The sequence below is a fragment of the Xenopus laevis genome, chromosome 5L (genome assembly GCF_017654675.1).
Source record: "Xenopus laevis strain J_2021 chromosome 5L, Xenopus_laevis_v10.1, whole genome shotgun sequence".
NCBI lineage: Eukaryota > Metazoa > Chordata > Amphibia > Anura > Pipidae > Xenopus > Xenopus laevis.
The window spans coordinates 148,213,058-148,237,119 of record NC_054379.1 but is presented as its reverse complement, the minus strand read 5'-3'; the positions used below and the strand labels follow the sequence as shown (position 1 = coordinate 148,237,119).

The window sequence follows — 24,062 nt, the reverse complement described above, 5'->3', positions numbered from 1 at the left end:
CAAGGGTGAATCCAAGGCACTACATAATACTATATCAGTTATTCCAACTTTTTATATGTTACCTAAAATCCACAAAAATCTACATAAACCCCCTGGCCGCCCCATTGTATCAGGCAATGGTAACATCTGTGAACAGGCAAGCAAATACATTGACACAAAATTACGGAGATTTGTGACCTCACTTCCTTCATATATAAAGGACACTGGTGATTTGCTCCTCAAATTATCAGAAATTAGGGTGGACAAAGGAACATATGTGGTTAGTTGTGATGTAGAATCCCTATACTCCTCCATCTCCCATAAACATGGCCTACAAGCCATACGATATTTTATGGAGACGGAAAGTAATTGGGATCCCCAATACATTGACTTCATGTCAGATCTCATAGATTTCTGCCTGAACCACAACTTCTTTGTATTTAATGATAAGTATTATCTGCAAGTCAGAGGGGTCGCCATGGGAGCAGCCTTTGCTCCCACATATGCCAATCTTTTCATGGACTGGTGGGAGGCCAACTGGGTATTTGGTGATCAAATGGCACACTATACACAGTTTATTGCGTATTGGTATCGCTATATTGATGACCTGGTTTTTTTCTGGAATGGCACTGCAAAAGATCTTAAGGACTTCCTTGAACATCTCAATACTAATCTTCTCAATATCAGACTTACACATAATATAAGTCTGAGTAACATGGACTTTTTGGATATTACCATCTCAATTACTGATAATGGTAACATAGAGACGGATCTTTTTCGCAAAACCACAGCCACGAATTCGATTCTACATTTTCAGAGCCACCACCCGGTGGCGACCAAGAGGGGAATCCCGGTGGGTGAATTCCTCCGATTACGTCGCAATTGCTCTGATGATAAACTATTTAGAACTCGAGCTACAGAACTCACTGCACGACTCAAACATAGGGGTTACCCTACCAATATAATTCATAAAGCCTACACCAGGGCAATGAAGACCCCTAGGGATACGTTGCTGGTTTACAGACGAAGACAGGGGGATGTTAGTGCACAACCTATTCGTTTTGTTGGCACGTATTGCAAACAATGGCCTGCGATCGATGCTGTCCTTAAGAAACATTGGTATATATTACATACAGATCCTGTTCTGTCTCCAATGTTAGGTCCTCGTCCATTGACCTGTTGTCGTCGAGCACCCAATCTCAAAGACCGCCTGGTCAGAAGCCATTTTTCCAAACCCAAACACAATACATCCAAGGGTACATTTCCCTGTGGCAAATGCAAAGGATGTAAATACATACATAACAACAGTTTTGTTACAGACAGATTTGGCAATAAGCACTATATCACACACAGGTTCTCATGTAATACTGAGAACATAATATATATGCTATCATGTCCATGTGAGAGGATATACATCGGCAAAACCAACCGAATGTTTAAAAAGAGACTCTTGGAACATGTGAATAGTATTGACAATGCTCCAGCTTTATTACGAGCAAACAAGAAGTTACCACCGGTTAGCCGACATTTCTGGGAAAACCACAATCATTCTAGTGTGGGTTTGAAGGCAATGGGTCTATCATTTGTGTCTTTGGGCATTAGAGGGGGAGATGTAGAGACAGCTCTACTGTCTAAAGAAAGTGAATGGATCTTCCTCATGAATGCTTTGGGCCCGGGGGGCCTGAATGAGAGCATTACTATGAACGTGTTTATATGAGTATTTAGTTATACGTTCTAATGGTTAGACGGTTCATATATTCCATGTTAGTCATACCAGATACGCTATTATCTCTTTTCACTTAATTTATCAGTTGATATGGCTACAATGTAGGCGTGACAGAGATCACATTACACTTCCACTAATCTTATCAGTGGCACATTGATACATTGTATACTTTAAAGGGATTAGGTCACATCAACCACTTCACCACAGATTCATGCTTGTTGTATTTAGCAACAAATCTGTATTATCTCATACTTTGACTACAGGAAATCACATCCGCAATTATGGAACATATTCCCTATTGTAAATAACATTAAGATAAATCGTGACCTTGTCACATTTATCGTCTCATACATTTCAATTGAAGAACAGTTAATAAAGATTCCATATTTCGGTATAATATGGGTGATTGGAATCATAGCTCATCGTATCCCCATTTTCATATGAATGACAGCGATCGCGCATTATGTCCGCAAAAGCATATTTACAACTACAGAGTAATTGCATATTATCGAGGACTGACCGCACGCTGTACCCACAAGAGCGCATTGATAATAATGGAATGTGCGCCGATGAAGGATTAACGATCGCGCACTATGTCTATAGGAGCGCATTGACAGATATTCAGGATGCGTCAATGAGTGATTAACGATCGCGCATCAGGTCCACAAAAGCGCATTTGACAGGTATTGAGTATGCGCCTATCAGAAGTTGGCTAAATCAGCCACGTGAGTTGCGACGATCACATTGGTTCATTCAAAACACTAACGGCCACTCGTTATCTATTTCTATGAGCACCACGCGGCTCCCGATTCATTGCCTTTGACAAAGCCAAGCGAATGCTTGGCGAAACGCGCGTCAGGCGCATTTTTAGATTTAGTTAGGCAGGGTTTGCACAAAAGACCTCTCTTATGCTGGACGGGTGGGCAGCTGAAAGTGGGTGAATGGGTTGGTGTGGGGAATCGATCTCGGGGATTATATGCTACATTTAAGCTAACTATTTAACCAGATAACTGGAATTTCATTCACCATTTTGGTGTTTGTCACACAACCATTTTGATTAATTACTGGATGCGGACGCTAATGGAAACATACTTTCTGTAACCAGTTTATCTGGAATTTTGTGTACCATTTGGTGCATGCTCTTGGTGGGGAGGGACACCCAGGTGGGTGAAATGCTGGCGCTTATTGAATCATACCTCCTGTAACCAGTTTATCTGGAATTTTGTGTACCATTTTGGTGCATTTTCTTGGTGGGAAGGGACACCCAGGTGGGCAAAAGGACCAATAGAGAATTGTTGTCTTTGATTGAGTGGCCTCCCGGCACCCCTTGTCTTTTTCCGGTACTTTAATTTGTTGTTTAATATGGTGTGGTTTCAACTGGATATACCGGGTTTTTTTTGATCCCCCACCTCTTAGACTTACACCCAAACGCCACGGCTACAACAATTTTTGAGCCGATACGGACCCGCCACTTGGTCAATTGCAAACCTGTCACTAACAATTTTTAATCTTGCACTTAATTCTGGACATTTTTAAGGAATCTATTAAAGGTTAAGTTTTATCATTTTTTGTATACAGACCTCTTGTCAAATATCAAATATTGTGTGGGGTGGTGCAAAGTTACGGGTCATCTCTGTCTGTTCTTCTATTCATATTCGCTGCATGAAACCTGCTGCGTTCATGTATAATTCAAAGGGAGAGGTCCAAGGACCTGGTAGTAGCCTTCCTGACATTCAAGTTTTTTTCGTTTAGTAGATTCGAGTTTTCAGGTCGGGAATATTAGTCCGAGTTTTAGATATTTTTTTTTTTTTTTTATAAATAACCCCCTATTCGAATTTCAAATAAAATCAAATGTAATAGTTTAAAAAAAAAAAACTCAACGTGAATTCGAAATTCCATCTTTAATAAATGTGCCTCTATGTATCCATTACAGGCTGGCCCTGGCAAACTGCTAGCACTCTAGCCTTTGTCAAAGTGCTCAAACAAACAGTAACCAACCTTTAAAAAACCCCAGTGGTGGCAAAGGGAGTGTGGTGATGTCTGCATGTCATGAATTAAATAAAAATAACATGTAAAGCAAAGAGTCAAAATATAAATTAGGCAAACATCCTTGTGAGAAAGCAATTTTGCCTTTTAGTAAATTTGCCCCTAAGTATCCGGTGCTTATTACCGTAGTGATAGTATCTAGGTCCGTTAATAGTAGATCTTGGTCAAATATGTGTATATGTTCAAACATCTAGAGCAAATATATCGCTGTCTTACCAAAGCCATCGTGTTACTAGGGTGTTCGAGGTAATAGGAATGTATGAACAGTATGTTCAGAAAGGTAGCGTGTGAAGGTTGGTAGGAATCTGTGTCCCAGCAACCGGTGCCTGATAGTTTTACCAACGCTCCTGCACTAGTCACGGACCTGGTGGGTCATATATGCAGGGATTCCAATGGGAACAAAGTATGAAAGCAAAACATAGTCAGGCAAGAGAGACAAAGTAAAGCCAATGGATGAAAAGCAGAGAAAAAAAACAAAAAAAGATTTTGGAGAGCAACAGAGCTGGTTATAGGGACTGAGGCCAGTGATGTCCCGATCCTGAGGGCTCACAGGGAGGAGTAGTATCAAGTCCATCTGGTCTACCTTCGAAGCTTAAAGGGACATTAAATCGCACACTGGATGCTGGGCTTGGTTGACCACCTATATGGAGTTAGGGTTAAGGTTCCTATGTGGGACCTAAATGTCGGATTAATAAACCTTTTCTTTTTATCTATATTGATTTTGTTGTGCGATTCCTGCGAGTGCCATCATTCTGGACAGTCTCTTCACGTTTTTTGCATAAACACCCAGGTCTCTAGTGCATTCAAGTTGTGCAGCCCATACACACTGTTCTCAGCACAGCAACAATAGGAAGTAACACTGCTGACGAGCAAAGACATAAAACCCAGATCGGATACACGCCTTGCCTGCTCCACTGGAAAGAAAAGTGTGTACCTCTTCAGAATGTGAAAGTGATCCCGCAGGCTGTGTAAATGCTGATTCTCAAGAGAACCCACACGCGGGCCTAACTTTGCCTTAATAAGGGTTACATTCTCTGTTCAGGCTAAAAATGTAAATGTTCTGCCAATTGGCTATGTGCTAAAAAGAGGCCTTCTTTCCAGCAAGCTGGCCCAAAGATCCACTCCACATTCTGCACAGAAAGCTTTTCAGGATCTTCTGCCGTAATAAACCTTAGCATTTCAACAGCTGCTCCGGCTTTTCACTGAACTCTTTGTATCAGGGAGAAATGCATGGAGTGGCAATCATTTTTTTGTCTCGATGGCTCCATTTATCAAAATATAGCTTGCTATTGTCGCCTGTATTGAGGGAAAACATTCATTCTTTCTCTTTCCCAATCCCAGGCATATGCTGGCATTCACATGCTTTCCTGTTTCTTATGCCGAATTATACAGCAAGCAACAAGCACCCCTTGTAAGCAAATGACAGAGCAAAACTCAAGTGCAGCCGCTCAGCACCACTGGAGAATATTTGTTGTATTGTTTTGCGGCCACTTTGTGTGGGTGTCCTCAAGGCATGCGAATACCATATGTATAATACGGATCAGATTGTACAGAGAAATAGTGGGAAAACCACGTGCTTGGGTGGAAGCAGAATAGATTCAGTGTTACAGTCATTAACTTACTTGCACTGTGGCTACTCGGCCCCTAATGGTAAGGAACAGATTTGTGATATTAGCACAAAACCCAGTAGAAAGCAATATGTCTTTATCTGGGGATTGGGAACCAAGAGAGAGCTGATGTGTACCAATCTGTCCCTACTTAAAGGAAACAATACCCAGAACATGGATAAAGCTTAATCTGTTTAAAGGAGTTGTTCAGGCCTGGAATCATTTTGAAAGTGATTGGAGCTGAGGGAAAGGTCGGGGGTACACTATTAAACACAAAGTAGGATTCCAAGCGCTGAATATGCTGAAATCACCATCACTCCCTCCCCACATGAACAGTTTTTCCACTGCTGCCTATTGGAATTTTTGCATTCACGGCTTCCATAGACCAGGGCGATTTTAAAATGTGCATGTTGCAGCAGTTAAAGCAAAAAGATTGTAGGGGCTACAATTTTCAAGGGCTGAATGGCTGCACTGTGCACCTTGTGCTGAATAAAAAAACCTGCTGTGAGGTGCAGCATCAGAGAATTTAGGCCAACCTTGCCTTGCCACCTGCCATAGGGGCTTATATCTTCTGCCCCTCCTTAAGTTGTATGTCTGCATGATGAGCAAGGTAGGGGGTGGTGGATACTTACTTGCCTCCCCCATCCTGCCCCCCATAAACATAGCGCTGATGATTGCAGTTGGTACTATAGTCTTCCAAGCAGCCATAGGTCTCTGCACTCTGAAATGTATTGTAGAGACCTACAGTAGTGATGTGCAGGTTGGGCCGAAACCCGTAAGACCTGTGGGTCATGCGGGTTCGGAATGGCTCCTGCACAAAATCTTCAGCGACCTAGCACTGCCGGCTTCCAGCACCTAAATTTATAGACTCACGTCCACCCCTGCCCCTTTTGTGACATCACTGCGGGGCGGGTATATAAATAAATAGAGGGGGAATGGGGGGCTGGGCCGGATACAGGTTGGGAGTGGGCAGGTTAGGGTCGGGTGCGGGTCGAGAATTTCTTGATCTGCACACAACTAACCTGCAGCAATTCTGTAAGGCAGGAAGGCAGCCAAGATGGTTGTAAATGTGTCACAAACAGCACCCTAAATCCAGAACAAGTGATAGGCTCCCTGGTCTCTGCTTCTGCCTGTAGCAATTGCCTTTCACTTCGGGAAGAGCCCTCCACTAATTGAATGCCGCCAAGTCTTAATTAGAAAGGAGCCAAGCAAGGGTTCTGGATGAGCAAAGGGGCACAGTTCTAGGAATAGACAAAGCATAGTCGGGCATAACGGGGTCGGTGCGGGCAGAGTTCAAGCAGGGTCAGACAGGCAGTGGTCGGTTCAAACGAGTTCAAGCAAGGTCAATCAGCCTGGGGTCGGTACAGGCAGCGTTCAAGGATAGTCAGGCAGGCAAGGGTCAAAACCGGTAGAATCAGAATAGTCAGGCAGGCAAGGGCCTACTAGCAAGTAGACCCTACAATGGGCAACGAGTTTGAGCAAATATTCAAAACCCTTTAAATATTCAAAACTCGCGCCAAAATGATGTCACGGCGCTCTCGACGTGTCAAAACCCGGAAGTGCGTGCCGCCCCATAGAGCAACTGCCAATAAAGAGGAAAGGATCAATGTGGCATGCGTCCCTGCCAGCCTGCTAGACCTCCAGGGTGAGTCCTCACAAAATGCCACTTTATGTGTGCCATGGCCCAGGGACTAATTGTGTGATTTATAGATGAGGACCTACCAGAGGATCTCCAGTAAGGCCCAGCCTAGGAGAATTGCATGATACTATATAAAAATAAATACAATTTGGCTTTCTATATATCTAATTACTGTGACAGTTGGTTCAGGGTGTTAGGTTTTCTGGTGGGCCTTAGGGTGGTTTCACAGCGGGAGAAAAAAAGATTCCCTGACTGTCACAGTGACCTATAGATGCAGGGTAGCAGCAGAGCTCATGGGCGTCTTCTTTGCTATCTTAGGATCCTCTTCTTTTTGGCAATTTACGGAGCTTTCCTCTCAAAAATGCTCAGTGTCCCCTTAGAGAAGTATCCAGAGATGGTGCCAATAATCTCCACTGCAATATTCTGCAATGATAAATCAGTGTTACATGCAGGGACACATTTTTAAATAATTGACCATGAGGTAGAGTCCTGCCGCGGGTACCCTCGGGTTGACCCACAAAAAAATTGGGCACCCTGCGGAATGATGGGAGGATTTTCAGGTGCGGGTAGACCCACGGGTCTGCGGGTCGGGTTGCGGGTCTCATCTTAATTTCTTATCTAATGTAATATTGTTTATATTTTTTACTCCATTTAAAGTTTTACAAAACTTGTTTCTGTCCCGCCCACTTTTGATGATGTCACTTCCGGGTTTGCAGCACCATCACTTTTTGTTTGATGGTGGTCGGAGGGTTGCAGGTCGGGTTGCGGATAAGGCAGTTGCGGGTCCAAGTCGGGTAGCGGATCAAAGTGGGTTAGTATGAGGGTTGCGGTCCGGGTCGCGGGTTTGGGTCTTGTTCGGGTCTTAGAAATTGGTTCTGCACAGGACTTTACTGTGAGGTGAGGAAGCAGGAGGGACTATAGAGGGTATTGGATGGGGGGGGGCTTTCTATTTTGGGGGGGGGGGGTATAGTTCTCATTTAAAATCACATGAATTTTCAGCAACACAAACAAGAAAGTTAAACATTTCTAACCCTAACCCTAACCCTTGCATGCAAATTAGGGATCGTGGATATGGTGCATTCTTGGTTCCACTGCTATCTAATAATGACCATACACTGCCCACCCCAATTGATCGCACTAAAAATAGATACTGTACAAGGGGCTGTACACAGTGTGGGGATCTGACAGCATCTCCTCTTGTAATCAATTTCCAACACATTATAATAGGTGGGTATCTGTGCCATGTAGAGTCTATATTTCTATATAGAGCATGGGGATGTTTAAAGGTTGTATCGGAGCATATTCCTGACGTTTGCCACATGCTGTTTCCACCATACAGAGACGTGTGCCTCTTTCCAGGTGTTAAACACTTAGACAAGTACTTCATTATCACAGCTATTTATATAGCGCCACTTGTTCCTGTTTAATTGAACTGGAGACTGGGAAATTCAGCGATTAATTAAAGGAGCCTCTTCTTGAAGTGACTTTTTTTTTTCCAGATGCCAAATCCTTTTGAGTTAAAGTGTAGGGGAATCTCCCGTTGAAATCTGGAGAGTTTGCAGAGTTGAGGATTATTAGATACTCCCCTATGAATCACTTGCAAAGTTCCTGGCAGATGGCTGGACTTTATAGGCCAATATGAAAGTTCCTCCTCGATGCTCATAAAATATTTGTGTCTTGGAAAGGCCTTTCAGAACTCTCATAAAACGATCACAGTTGCAGCAAGTTAGGCGCTCTACATACTCCAAGCATTGTGCCAAGTTTAGCATGTCCGCCCCGCGGAGATCAGCTGTGTACTAGGCCGAAAATGTTCTGTCAGTGGGCAATATACTTATAGTTCTGTGTTTGTGGTCCATTAAAAATACCTAAGTATTTATTCATTTTATAGGCATTGTTAAAGCGGCTGTTCAACTTTTAGAATGAGAAGAAGTCTATAGTGGGGTCCCCAACTTTTTTTTTATCCATGAGCCACATTCAAGTGTAAAAAGAATTGGGGAGCAACGCAAACATGAAAAATTTTCCTGGGTGGTGCCAAATAAGGGCTGTGATTGGCTATTCTGTAGCCCCTATGTGGACTGGCAGCTACAGGAGGCTCTGTTTGGCAGTACGTCTGGTATTTATGCAACTAAAACTTGTCTCCAAGCCTGGAATTCAATAATAAGTACCTGCTTTGAGGCCACTTGGAGCAACGTCCGTCCGGTAAGGGAGCAACATGTTGCTCATAAAACACTGGTTGGGGATCACTAAAGTAGAGAGTGATATTCTTAAAAAAAATTAACTTTTTTTTGTGTTTTTTCTATCTTATTGCTCAGCAGCTCTCTTCCAGTTTGCAATTTCAGCAGCTATCTGGTTACTTGTGTCCAAGTTTCCTTAGCAGTCAAGCTGTGGTGTAAATGAAAGTCTGGAATATGAATAACCGAGGGCCCAAACGGAAAACTGTAACAATAAAATGGTAGCCTCACAAAGTAATTCTTTTTTTGGCTCCCGGGATCAGCGACCCCAATTTGAAGCTGTAGAGAGTCTGAAGATGATGGAAAATAATTCATGGAGATGAATAGTTAGAAAACACCAGTGACTGAAAATGTGATTAGCACTTCAATCAAAACAAGCAAGGTAATGCAGGCAGAGGTATTAAAGGAACAGTAACACCAAAAAATTAAAGTGTTTTAAAAGAATGACTGTATCCTGTACTGTTGCTCTGCACTGGTAAAACTATTGTGTTTGCTTCAGAAACACAACTATAGTTTATATAAACAAGCTGCTGCGTAGCAATGGGCAGCCATTCACAGTAGATTACAGATACGTTCTGAAGAATCCCATTGTATACTACAGAGTTTATCTGCTATCTGCTGTGAATCCAGCGCCCTTTCTCCTTTTTCAGCTTTGAATGGCTGCCCCCATGGCTACACAGGAGCTTGTTTATATAAACTATAGTAGTGTTTCTGAAGCAAACACACCAGTTTTACCAGTGCAGAGCAACAGTACATGATATTGTCATTACTGACTTTCATTATTTGTTGTTATTGTTCCTTTAAAGAATTTTCTAGCCAATAACAGCCTTTTCTGTTTCCAGTGGCCTGACTTGTTAACTGCAAGGAAAATGCCAAGACCTCATGAAATTAAGCCTGACCAGTTCAGCAAAGTGAGAATGAAGTTGTAGTACTTTAGGGAAATTTGGTCAAAAAAAAAAGTCTTTGTGCATATCCATTGCTTGTAGAGGTCAGACAATTAAGTGATTACAATGCTAAGACCATGATATCCACTTTGGTTTTTCAGCTAGTGACAATCGGCCAAAATGGTTTTGGAAAATGGTCTAATACACATTCTCTGGATGATAGTTATCTATGACAGCTGATGTCAGATTGGGCATACCTCCCAACCGTCCCGTTTTGAGCGGGACAGTCCTGCTTTTGGCAGCTCAACCCGCAGTCCCGGATATGTCCCGAGTTTCTCTTTGATCTGCTGCACTGAACAACTAGAAAAAGATACAAAGTGTGTGACTTAATTGGCTCTTGGCAGAGAACCCAGAATACATACTTAACATACTTTTGTAACGGTTTTTGATAAGAAAAGAACTTACACAACTTAAATGGCAATTCAGGCGGGCTGGGCTGAAACCAGTGGGAGCTGTGGGTTTGGGGCGACTTCCACACATTCTTCATGGGCGCGGCCCGGATTTGTGGCAAGTCCAAATCCTGGGCCCAGGACTTCACAGATAAAGGAGCGGCTGTGCTTCCTGACCCCTCTCAACTAATCATACGTATGTGTTCTTTCCCCCTGCGTAAATCCCGAGGGGGGTGGGTAGGGTTGCCACCTTTTGCAGCGGCGGAGACCAGGCAGGGCTGCAGGTCCGTGACATCAGGGGTGGGGCCGTTATGTTGTTGGGTGTATCTGTGACATCAGGGGGCGGGCTATGACACTGTGATTGGCCAATCGCCGTGTCAGTCAAGGGAATCCTGCCCAGTTTTCCTTATTTGGAAAACCGGGCAGGAAGTTTTGACCCGGACAGCCCATCAAAATACCGGGCTGTCCAGGTCAAAACCGGACAGGTGGCAACCCTAGGGGTGGGGGCTGGATGATGGCAGCCTCTCTGCACCCACACACAAAATCTGGCCCTGCGCACACAAGTTCAACTCAAACCCGCCCACGGCCAACAAAGGTTGTGTGGAAGTCAGCCCAAACTCGCAGATCACGTGACCTTACAATGCCCCACTCCCGCCTCCATTTGGAGCTGTAAAGACTTGTGCCTGCATGTCTTGTCTCGTCAGTGACATCAGAGCAGGGTGGGCGTGGGTCTATAAATACAGAGGAGTGTCGGGTTAGGGTCAGGTGCAGATCGCAAGGGGCAGTTTAGGGTCAGGTACTAGGGTTGCCACCTTTTCTGGAAAAAAATACCGACCTTCCTATATATTTATCTTTTTTCCCTATTAATATCATTGGGATCAACCATAATTTTTACCGGCCTGGTGGCAACCCTATCAGGTACTCATACATCTCTAGTGCATGGCCATTTTCAGGTGCTTTGCTGGTACCTGGGTATACACCGGTGGAGAATACAGTCTATGTGCCATGGGGCTATCGGATCTTATGAGAACTTTAAAGGAAAACTTAAGGAAAACATGTTAAGAAAAACTTAAACAATGTAGGTCTCTATAAAAAATATTGCATAAAACAGCTCATATGTAAAACCCTGCTCCATTTAAATAAACCATTTTCATAATAATATACTTTTTTAGTAGAATGTGTCATTGGGTAATCATAAATACAAAATTGGCATTTTAAAAAAATAAGGGCCACCCCCTGGGATTGTATGATTCACGGTGCACACAAACAAACCAAACATGTTAGGTCACATGAGCCCATTAAAACACAGAGTTGTGTCTTTTGCTTCCACCCTTCTTCCTGTTCCAGTTAGAGCTGCAGTATTTCTGGTCAGGTGATCTCTGAGGCAGCACACAGACAAAATGGTGGTTCAAGGCAAGAGATGTAAAAGGGCAATATTTACTTCAATATATTTTCCAGTTTGTTAAGATTCTGTAATATGCCACTTAGTTTGATATAAACCGAGTATTCATTTTGGGGGTTTCGTTTTGCTTTAACAAAGTTCTGCTGAATGGCATGCACCTTTAACAAGACTACTGAAGAATAATAACAGCACTTCTGCAACAAGTGTCCTTTTCTTCTTTATCCTCCCATTGAATAAAACGAATATTAGAGCTTTGTCCATTCTCAAAGCTCACAAAATGCCTCAAAAAAAACCTCAGCCTCAAGATCTGCCGTTGCTACATCTGAGCCAACTGGGCCCATTTCCCACAAGACTGGTATTTCTGCATACATCGGCTTATCAGGCTGATCTTATGCCCACCTAAGCTGTCACTCAAATGAATATTCACAGAGTGGACGTTTTATTTAAGATAATTCCTATAATTGTGAGATACCTGAATCCATACTGCAGGGTCAGAATCAGATCCTGTCATCGCCCTTAATAGTTTCCACCAGAATGATAGACTGGAACTGACAGGCCTTGCTATGTTTTGGTTTGAATCTATGAAGCTGTGTTACAGGATTGTTTTTCTTTATTCCATGTAGTCAAGCCAAGGCTGGAAACCTACAGTATGATGGAGGCCACAAGCAGCTCATTATGTCCCTGTGGTTCCAGATATTGATCTTCCCTTTCTGGCTCTGTGCCCTCTTTCTGTCATTGTTTAGCTATAAAGGCAGTAACTGGCTGAAAATATGTGTCCTTATTATATTCCACCACTTAATATAAAATATATGCTAATTGTGTGTTCTCTTTGTCTACTGCTTATTTCCCTTTAGTCACTGATGTATAATAGCACAGATAGTATTAGGGATGCACTGAATCCACTATTTGGGATTTGGCCGAATCCCAGAATCCTTGGTAAAAGATTCGGCCGGACACCGATCTGAATCCTAATTTGCATATGCAAATTAGGGACAGGAAAGGAAAAAGTGGAAGAAAATCTTCTTTTGTGATGAAAAGTCACATTATTTCCCTACATTCCCCTAATTAACATATGCAAATTAAGATTCAGATTCGGCCAGGAACAAGGATTCGGCTGAATCTGAATCCTGCTGACAAAGGCCGAATCCTGGATTCGGTGCTTCCCTAGATAGTATCTGAATAGAAGATTCCCTCTATATATACGACAGACAGCCATCAATTTACAAATTCTCCATAGAAAGCCACTGCAACAGCGCCATCTATTGATAGCCTACAGTGATATTGAGATCAGTGGAGAATATGGATAAATACTTCTGTGGCGAGCAATATATCACTTACCGCTATATAAATACAATATCACTATTATTCCTGTAAATGTCAGCATATTATGAAATATTTTTTATTATTTTATTAATTAAATGTATTTCATTTTATTTATTTCATTTTTAAAGTAGCCATTTTGAAAAACTTCTCTTCCAGTCCTAGACCAGACCTATGCAATGTAAAAAAAAAAAAAAGTAGACTTTCCAGCTCCCAACATATAGCCACGCATCTGCAATTTTACAATTGTCCCTGGCTTCCCTTTCAACTGTGGGGATGGAACTACGAGTCCACAGCTGGAGGGAGTTGAGTACTATATTCATTTATTTTGCCTACAGCTGGCCTATGTGTTGATGTTGGTCAGTAGATGTTGATCAGCCCATTCTGGCTCTGTTGCCAAACTAGCGGATCTTTTCCCAATATGCCCACTAATTTACTGTCATAACGTTTGGCACACCCATCAGAGACTATGAGCCTACGATAAATTGCCCTTCCTGTGGCATGAAACGCGTAAGGCTTTTTATGGATTTTGTACAAATAAACTAGAATGTTTTTAAACTTAAAGCGGTTGTTCACTTTTGAGATAACTCTTAGTATGATGTAGAGAGTGATATTCTGAGACAATTTGCAATTGGTTTTCATTTTTTATTATTTGTGGTTTTTGAGTTATTTAGCTTTTTATTCAGCAGCTCTTCAACTTGCATTTTATGCAATCTGGTAACTAGGGTCCAAATTATCCTAGCAACCATGCATTGATTTGAATAAGAGACTGGAATATGAATAGGAGAGGCCTCAATAGAAAGATGAGTAGTACAAAGTATCAATAACATTAAGGGGCCAATTTACTTAGCTCGAGTGAATTTTAAATGTTTTTTTTTTGGCTACTTCGACCATCGAATGGGCTACTTCGACCTTCGACTATGACTTCGAATTGAACGTTTCGAACTAAAAATCGTTCGACTATTCGACCATTCGATAGTCGAAGTACTGTCTCTTTAAAAAAAAACTTCGACCCCCTAGTTCGCCAACTAAAAGCTACCAAAGTCAATGTTAGCCTATGGGGAAGGTCCCCATAGGCTAAGCTATATTTTTTTGGTTGAACAAAAATCGTTCGATCGATGGATTACAATCCTTCGAATCGAAGGATTTAATCGTTCGATCGAACGATTTGATCGTTTGATCGACCGATTCTTCGTTCGATCAAACGATTTTTCATTCGATCGAACGAATAGCGCTAAATCCTTCGACTTCGATATTTATCCTTCGAAGTCGAAGGATTTAACTTCGACAGTTGAATATCGAGGGTTGGATATGTTGGATATTTTTGCCTGTGTCTTCCTTGGACATGTGTGCAATGTTTTTAATACCTGTGAACCTCCATAGCATGACATTAGCCTTTCTTTTAGGACTCTCCTCAGTCCTCTGGCCTGCACAACTATACATTCTCCATGTCCCGGGTAAAAGAACAAAAGCTAAGCCTCTGTGTAGAAATACAGTAATTTTCTCTGGAATCAGGTTAGCCATATTGACAACATTTCTGGGGAAAAGTATGTGCAGACACAATGAGATTATGAAATGGACAATACAGTACTTACTTTGTCGAGTGATAACCAGGACACGATAAATCTCCCCCTTGTAGCAGATGTTTTGGATTTGGCCAGCCAAATCTATTTTTCTTTGTTAAAGGGTTGTCGTGATTTTTATGGTGTCGTTTTTATTCATAAATTACAATGCTTACACTGCAAATAATTCACTTTACCATATTAAATGTCATTCCTAATCCAAGAAGTGTATTTTATTTAGTTGTAATATTGGTGTGTAGGCGCCATCTCAGGTCATTTTGCCTGGTCAGGTGCTTTCAGAAAGAGCCAGTGCTGCACTATGGAACTGCTTTCTGGCAGGCTGTTGTTTCTCCTACTCAATGTAACTGAATGTGTCTCAGTGGGACATGTTTTTTTTCTATTGAGTGCTGATCTTAGATCTACCAGGGAGCTGTTAACTGGTTACCTTCCCATTGTTCTGCTGATGGCTGCTGGGGGTGATATCACACAAACTTGCAACTGTAAAGAGTGAGTGAAGTTTATCAGTGAACAAGTCACATTACTGGGGGTAGAGTCCTGCACGGAACCAATTTCCAAGACCCGCGACCCGCATATTTACCCACTTTAAACCACTACCCGACCCAGACCTGCAATTGCCTTATCTGCAACCCGACCTGCAACCTGCCGACCACAATCAAACAGGAAGTGATGTTGCTGCAAACCGGAATTGACATCATCAAGAGGGGGCGGGGACTGGGGTTGCCACCTGGCCGGTAAAAATTATGGTTGATCCCAATGTTATTAATAGGGAAAAAATATAAATATATAAGAAGGCCGGTATTTTTTTCCAGAAAACGTGGCAACTCTAGCGGGGACAGAAACATGTTTTGTAAAACTTTAAAAGGAGTAAAATATAGACAATATTACATAAGATAAGAAATTTAGATGAGAACCGCATCCTGTCCCGCATCTATAACCGCACCTGAAAATCCTCCCCTCATTCCGCAAGGTGCCCACTTTTTTTGCGGGTACCCGACCTGCTGCAGGACTCTAACTGGGGGGCACCTGGAAAACTGACTATTTCTAACCAGATGTCCGATTTCAAGATTAAATATAACAAATCAGTTTGCTCTTTTGAAAAACAGATTTCAATGCAGAAGTCTGCTGGACCAGCACTATTAACTGATGCGTTTTGAAAAAAAAAAATTCCCATGACAGTATCCCTTTATAAATCTTGTTCACCTTTTAGTTAATTTTTAGCATGATGTAGAAGTGTAGAGAGTGATATGTGACAATTTGCAACTGGTTTTCATTTTTTATCTGTGTTTTTTTTGCTTATTTAGCTCTTTATTCAGCAGCTCTCCAGTTTGCAGTTTCAGCAGTCTGATTGCTAGGGTCCAAATTATCCTAGCAACGATGCACTGATATGAATGAGACTGGAATATGAATAGGAGAGGCTCTGAATAAAAAGATGAGTAATAAAAAGTAGCCATAACAATAAATGTTTAGCCTTACAGAGCAGAATAAGAAGGCAAATAATTCAAAAACTATAAAGAATAAATAAGGAAGACCAATTGACAAGTTACTTAGACCATTCTGTAACATACTTAAGTTCTACAGAGCAGAATAAGAAGGCAAATAATTCAAAAACTATAAAGAATAAATAAGGAAGACCAATTGACAAGTTACTTAGACCATTCTGTAACATACTTAAAGTTAACTTAAAGGGGATATAAAAGGCAAAAAAATAAAATCCCATTTTTACTTTCTTTGATGAAAAAGAAACCTATCTCCAATATACTTTAATTAAAAAATGTGTACTGTTTTTATAAGAAACCTGACTGTGTGCAGTGAAATTCACCCTTCGTTTTACTTGCTCTCACAGCTGCAGTTAGGAATCTTCAGACGGTCCCTAACTTCTGTGCAGGGAAACAATCAGACTTTCAAATGACAGGGGGGAGCCCCTCACCTTACAGTCGAGCAGCTTTGTTTGTTTCCCTGTAATAACTGTGTAGATTTATATCCACAAACCCAGTGTAGTCTGTTTATTCTGATTATTAATCAGTCTTGCTGTATCGGCTTCTCGCAGATATTATTTGACTCGTTTGACGATCCCTAAGCAGCCCAGACCACACTGAGCATGTGCACAGTCTTGGTCTTGCAAAAATGTATAAGATGGTGACCCCCTGTGGCCAACTTTGAAAGTATAAATCATTTGTTTTATTAGGCTTGTGGTGCAGTAGGTTCATGTTTATGTTTAGTATACAAAATACAGCATTTCTAACATTATTCTAGTTTAGACTTTAGTTGCCCTTTAAAGGTGAACCACCACTTTAAGTGATTTCTACTGCACATGACCCCTGCAAAGAGATTGGGCACTGTAGCTCAATCACAGATACAATGTAAAATAGCCAATTGCATGTACATTAAAGTATAAAAAAATTATAATTTAATCAGACATCTTGCCAAATCTTTTGCGGGGAAAATAGGCCAACAGAGAAATCTTAAAATAGGCAGATCGGTGCTGTCCAACCCAAAAATCCTCACTTCCAACTCTGTGTCCCGAATTAAAATAGCAAAAAGTAAAGTCGTTGCGTATTTCGCTTTCTAAAACCCGCCAGAAGAGGGGAGCGCATGAGCCTGGCCCTGTCGTTACTGCTAATGTGTTTCATATTTTATCTTTTCCATTTTTGCTGTGTTGTCTAATGATGTCTGGTACAGTAGTAAAAACTTCTGCTGATTTTACTCAAAATCTGACATTTTTATCTGCGAGCATCAAAAAATAATTGTGGCATGAAAGGATACACATATTTGAAAGTTAATTAAGCAGAACCTATTTTGCGTATTATTTTTTTCCCCCCCTTTAATCTCCTTACTGCGGGGAGTCTCTGAGTAAAGCGTGACAGTGTCGTTTTGCACATTAAAAGTGAATTTCTTGCCACTTTATTTATGAACAGGGGGGAGCATTTTGGGGTCAGAATATCCAAAGCATTTTTATTTCATTTGTACTCTGAACTAACATGTTTTTTTTTTTTTCATGTGTGGTTTCTGTTGAAATTGAAAAGTTTATAATGCAAATGCTGCTGTATATGAAAAAAGTTAAATATTGTAAGTAACGGATAGCACACCCAGTTGAAAAAAATAAATTTATTACAAAAAAGGAAAAAATAACAAACAATATAAAAATTATATTTGGTGAGCCCAACGCGTTTCGACCTTAAGGGTATTCCTCGGGGGCACAGATAATAAAAAAACACCTTTTTGATTTTTTTATTATTTGTGCCCCTGAGGAAGACCCTTAAAGGGATACTGTCATGGGAAAACATTTTTTTTTCCAAATGAATTAGTTAATAGTGCTGCTCCAGCAGAATTCTGCACTGAAATCCATTTCTCAAAAGAGCAAACAGATTTTTTATATTCTATTTTGAAATCTGACATGGGGCTAGACATATTGCCAATTTCCCAGCTGCCCCAAGTCATGTGAGTTTGAGAAATGGAGTTCAGTGCAGAATTCTGCTGGAGTAGCACTATTAACTGATGCGTTTTGAAAAAACATGTTTTCCGATTACAGGATCCCTTTAAGGTCGAAACGTGTTGAGCTCACCAAATATAATTTTTTTGTTTGTTATTTTTTTCCTTTTTTGTAATAAATTCATTTTTTTCAACTGGGTGTGCTATCCGTTACTTACAATATTTAGCAGCTTGACTTGGAGACCCTGATGGGGATCCTCCTATGGATTAGCACCCCGAGGTTGTGCGTCTTCTCTCTTATTTTTGTATGTGAAAAAAGTGTCAGGCACTCCAAGAGACCAGTCCAAATCAAACAGCTTGGAGTTTTGTGCCATAGCTAGCAATACAATGCCTTATAACAAATATAGTCAGCCTATGGGATTTTGAAAGACGTATTTTATCAAAGGATGAACTTTCACTTTCACCCATTAATACTCTAGTAATAATCCCATAGAAATGAATGGATAGCAGTGGAATTTCACTCTAGTGGACTGTTGAGATCTCAAACTTAATTTTTTATTGTTTTTCCAAAATCTAAGATTAAAGTTGAATGTCCCTGTCTCTGGTGTTTGAGTCTGGCAGCTCAGTTATTAAGGTGCAGACTCTAAACTGTTACAGTTTTGCCACATTTAGTTGATACATTTCTCAGCAGCATCTCTGGAGTATTAGCAACTATTGTATCAATTCTAACAGCTGCCTGTAATGAAACCCAGAGATTCTGCTCAGCAGGGACAAAGAAATGTATCAACTAAATGTATCAATTTAGAACAGTTACAGGGTCGGCGACCCTTCCCAGAGCTGCGTTAGAAGGGGAAAAATGACAATCTACACTTCATTATTAGAAAAACAGTCACACATATAAAATAGAAAGTAATTGGAAAAAGTCTTTATTTATTGGGAATAATCTGAAACCAACTGAACTGAAAAAAGTGTTGGAAGGTGAACTACCCCCTTAAAGGACATGTAAAGGCAAAAAAATAAGATCCCATTTTTACTTTCTTTAATGAAAAAGAAACCCATCTCCAATATACTTTAATTACTTTAATTAAAACACGTGTACCGTTTTTATAAGAAACTGACTGTATGCAGTGAAATTCCCCCTTCATTTACTGCTGTGGATAGGAATTGTCAGATGGTCCCTCACTGCAGGGAAACAATCATACTTATGAACAGCAGGGGGAGCCCCCGCCTTACTTCCCAGCCATGCAGAATTCAAGCAGCTTTGTTTATGACGATCCCTAAACAGCCCAGACCACACTGAGCATGTGCACAGTCTTAGTCTTGCAAAGATGTTTAACAAAGTTACAAGATGGTGACCCCCTGTAGCCAACTTTGAAAGCATAAATTATTTGTTTGATTAGGCTTGTGGTGCAGTAAGTTCACGTTTATATTTAGTATACAAAATACAGCATTTCTAGCCTTATTCTATTTTAGACTTTAACTTTAAAGGCATTAACTGAATCAGCCACCACAACATTACCCAGCAGGTCATTCCCCAACCTCACTTTCCTCACTGTAAAGAACCACCAACATTGCTTCCAATAACAGTTCTATTCCTCTAGGGGTGGCCTCTGGGGCATTGATCATGGGAAAAAATGTACCTGCTATTTGTCTATAATGTCCTCTAATGTACTTGTAAAGTGTAATCATGTCCCCTCGCAAGCGCCTTTTTTCCAGAGAAAACAACCCCAACCTTGACAGTCTCCCCTCATAATTTAAGTCTTCCATCCCTCTAACCAATTTAGTAGCACTTAGTCTCTGTACTCTCTCCAGCTCATTTATATCCCTCTTAAGGACTGGAGTCAAAACTGAACTGCATACTCCAGATGAGGCCTCACCAGGGACCTATAAAGAGGCGTAATTATGTTTTCATCCCTTGAGTTAATGTCCTTATATATGCAAGACACTACCCTGTGGTGCTTCACTTACAACACTGGTCCAATTTTTGTTATTCAAGTCTAATCACAATATCAGAGAATGCATGAAATGCTGTGATTCCAGAAAATTATTAAGAAAGTTGGAGATAAATCTATCAAACTTGATCCAGGTTCACCTGTTAGGACTTAGGACCCAGTATTTTTTTCAACATAAATGTTGTCTAGTACAGGTATGGGACCTGTTATCCAGAATGCTCTAGAGCCAGGGTTTTCCAGATAACTGACCTTTCTATAATTTAGATTATTTTCATACCTTAAGTCTACTAGAAAATCATGTAAACATTAAATAAACCCAATAGGCTGATTTTTGCTTCCAATAAGGATTAATTATATCTTAGTTGGGATCAAGTACAAAGTAGTGTTTTATTATTACAGAGAAAAAGGAAATTATTTTTATTTGGATAAAATAGAGTACTGTATATGGGAGAAGGCCTTTGCATAATTCGGAACTTTTTGGATAACGGGTCCCATACCTGTAAATCAACATTTAGGGCAGTATTCTGAGCTGGAAATGCATTTTCCTTTCGCTGTACTTCCAGGTTTTTCAGTTTCCGTGAAATGTTTATTTGCGAAAGCGAATGTCCGAAAAAACGGTTCCTGATATGTTATCCAATCTGATCTTTAAGAAAAAAAAAGATTATTTCAGTTAATTCTGGCTGGCATTTTGCTCAATGATTTCAACAGACACTTGTCAAAGTCATTATGTAGAAAGAATGGTTGGTGCCAGCTCCGTAGTGAGGACATTTTTGTGGCAGAAGCTGGCAAAAAGTCTTCGATATTTCTAAATAGAGAGCAAAGTGCAAAAACACATGCGTAAAAAGTTGACTTTATTCCTCACATATATATTATAATTAGCAAAAACATGAAAAAGAAAAGAATAACTTTTTTTTTTTTTTTTTGGTTTTCAGACGTCGATAAAACAAAATGTTACTTATATAATATTCTTGAATTAGGTTAAAATTCCTAAGAGTGCTGGGATATTGGATGTAGGTCAGATCTTCCCAGGATCTGCTGAAATTATTTTCTTATTATCATAAGTTTAAAAACATTACCTGAATAATCTTTGTGCATTTTCTATTGTAAAACTTCTGATTCCGGCCTAAAGCTTATTTTAAGGCTAGGCCACTCAGTACAAGAACAAGCCTAATAAAACCTCAGCTCTAGGTCTTTGAGGTGTATACTCTTGCACCTTTAAGATAACGTTTAATATGTTCTAGATTGGCTTATTGTAAGCAACTTCAGTTGGTCTTCGTTTTTTTCTAGGAATACACCGTATCCGGGATTCAGCTGGATTCGGATGAACTGAATACAAATACAAAAAATCACGTGACTTTTCGTCACAAAAGCAAGAAAGTTTATCTTTGAGCTGGGCTAGCGGTTCTCTTTCCTCCTTCTTCCCCTAATTTACATATGCAAATTAGGATTCGGTTCCGTATTCGGCTAAATCTTTCACAAAGGATTCAGCCAATTCCTAAAATAGTGGATTTAGTGCATCCCTAATTTTTTTTTTTTGTTTAGCTTTTGAATTATTTGTCAACTTCTGACTCATTGCAGCTTTCAAATGGGGGGTCACTGATCCCATCTAAAAACAAATGATCTGTAAGGCTATAAATTTGTATTTGCTATTTTTTGTTAATCATCTTTCTATTCAAGCAATCTTTTATTCATATTCCATTTTATTATTCAAACCAATGAATGGTTGCTAGTGCAAGTTGGGCCCTAGCAACCAGATAGCTGAAACTGGAAAGCATAAAAAACACTGGAAAAAAAACATAAAAAAAAGGAAACAATAAAAAATGAAAACCAATTGCAAATTCTCAGAATATCACTCTCTACATCATTTAAAGGGGAACAACTCAGACCATGAAAAAGTGTCTTTTAAATACGGATGCATTGAATTCACTGATAAAAGATTTGGCCAAATCCAGAACTGAATCTGAGCCCTAATTTGCCTAATCAGAGCAAAAAAGACATTCTTTGTGTGATGAAAAGCCACATGATTTTAAGGATTTTAATTCAGTTCAGACAGGCACTTGGATTTGGCTGAATCCGAATCCTGCTTAAAAAGACTTTGCCGAACCCCGATCTGAATCCTGGCTTCAGGGCAGCCCAACTTTTACATCTCCAGTAGTTTGTAGTGTTGAAGTTCACCATCATGCACCAGTGGGTCGACACAATATTTGGGTCGCTTGTTATGGTGCCAGGGTACAGACAGTTATCTTCCAGGGCATGAATGAGTTAAGGTCTTGCCATTAAAATGCACGCAACTCAGGAGAGAAAAGCATCAAGTAGAACCAGATGAAGAGCACAAAAATCCCAGTTCTTTGTGTTTATGAGCAATAAGCTATAATGTTTATGATTTCAATCTGTAATTGGAACATTGAATATAAAGTCATAACAAACTTACAGAGGAATAGGAAAATGATAATAGTAAAAATCTGCCGAGCAAGCAGTACAATCGTGCTGACTCTGTACGTTTCACTGTTGCTTGTCTCGGCACAATATGTACACACGATGGATAAGTGTCCGCTTCACAGGTTGGGGTTGGATATTGGATCACAGCACCAAAAATACAGAGCAGCATAATCCTCCTACAGGTTCACATACCTCCTCTCTTTTATCTTTTATTTTCTGATCAGTTAAATACCCACCCAAACAAATTAATGTAAAATTGCTGAGTTCTCTAACATTATATTTACTGCTAATATCATGAAAGGTTTGTCAGTTTCTTAACAGGAGTGCCCCTGCTGTTCTCACTGGCCATCTTCTCTATCAAATATTGTTAATACCTTTAAGGGCAGGGGCACACAAAGCTACTGTGGGAGATTGCCCATCCACAAACTGATTCTCATGCCCGGATTTGTGGAAAGGCCACCTAGGCCGGCGCCTAGGGTGGCAGGATTTTAGGGGGGCGGCATGCTGCCCAACCACACCCACTTTGGTTCAAAAACACTGGGGATGCACAGGAGATACAATCATTTTTTAAACTTCCCATGCACCAATCCCCATTGCTCCAGTCCAGATGATGAAAATTTGCACAAATAAAGGGGAGGGAACAGGGGCGACGAACGGCAGTGGGCCTAGGGGCACCTACTATGTAAATCCAGCCCTGCTGATTCTTCTTCAGTTCTTCGGGCGACTAATCTCCCCGACCTGCCTTCCCTCCGGTTAGAATCTAAATTGCTGTTGGGATGGCACTCGGAGCACTTAGTTTTCCGAAGTCGTCCGAAGTTTCCTCGTGAGGCAACTTCGGAAAATGAAGCACTCCGAGTGACATGCCGCCTGTGATTTAGATTATAGCCGGCAACAAGGCTTTTTGGGAATATTAGCCGCCCAAAGAAGAGGTGATTTGTCACCGGGCGACTAAATCTCCCCAATTCTTAGCGTGTGCCCTTACCCTAAGAGTGCCTTGGACTATTTCCTGACCAAGCATCATATCCAAGGCTATAGTGATACCATCATCTGCAATTAGTATTGATATTGGTATACACGTAGAGGTTCCATTATCCAGAAACCCGTTATTTAAAAAGCTCCAAATTACAGAAAGACCATCTCCATTTTATTCAAATAATCCAATTTTTTTTAAAAATATCCCTTTTCTCTGTAATAATAAAACAGCACCTTGTACTTGATCCCAACTAAGATATAATTAATCCTTATTGGAAGCAAAAACAGCCGATTGGGTTTATTTAATGTTTACATGATTTTCTAGTAGACCTAAGGTTCGAAGATACAAATTATTGAAAGATCTGTTATCTGAAAAACCCCAAGTCCCGAGCATTCTGGATAGC

The 24,062-nt window shown here is 40.6% G+C and overlaps 1 protein-coding gene across 5 annotated transcripts in view; it reads left to right on the top strand.

The window, feature by feature from the left end:
- The window catches only part of kidins220.L (kinase D-interacting substrate 220kDa L homeolog), a 116,008-nt gene that overhangs the window by 61,039 nt on the left and 30,907 nt on the right, over positions 1–24,062 (top strand). The gene's annotated exons all lie outside the window — the stretch shown is intronic.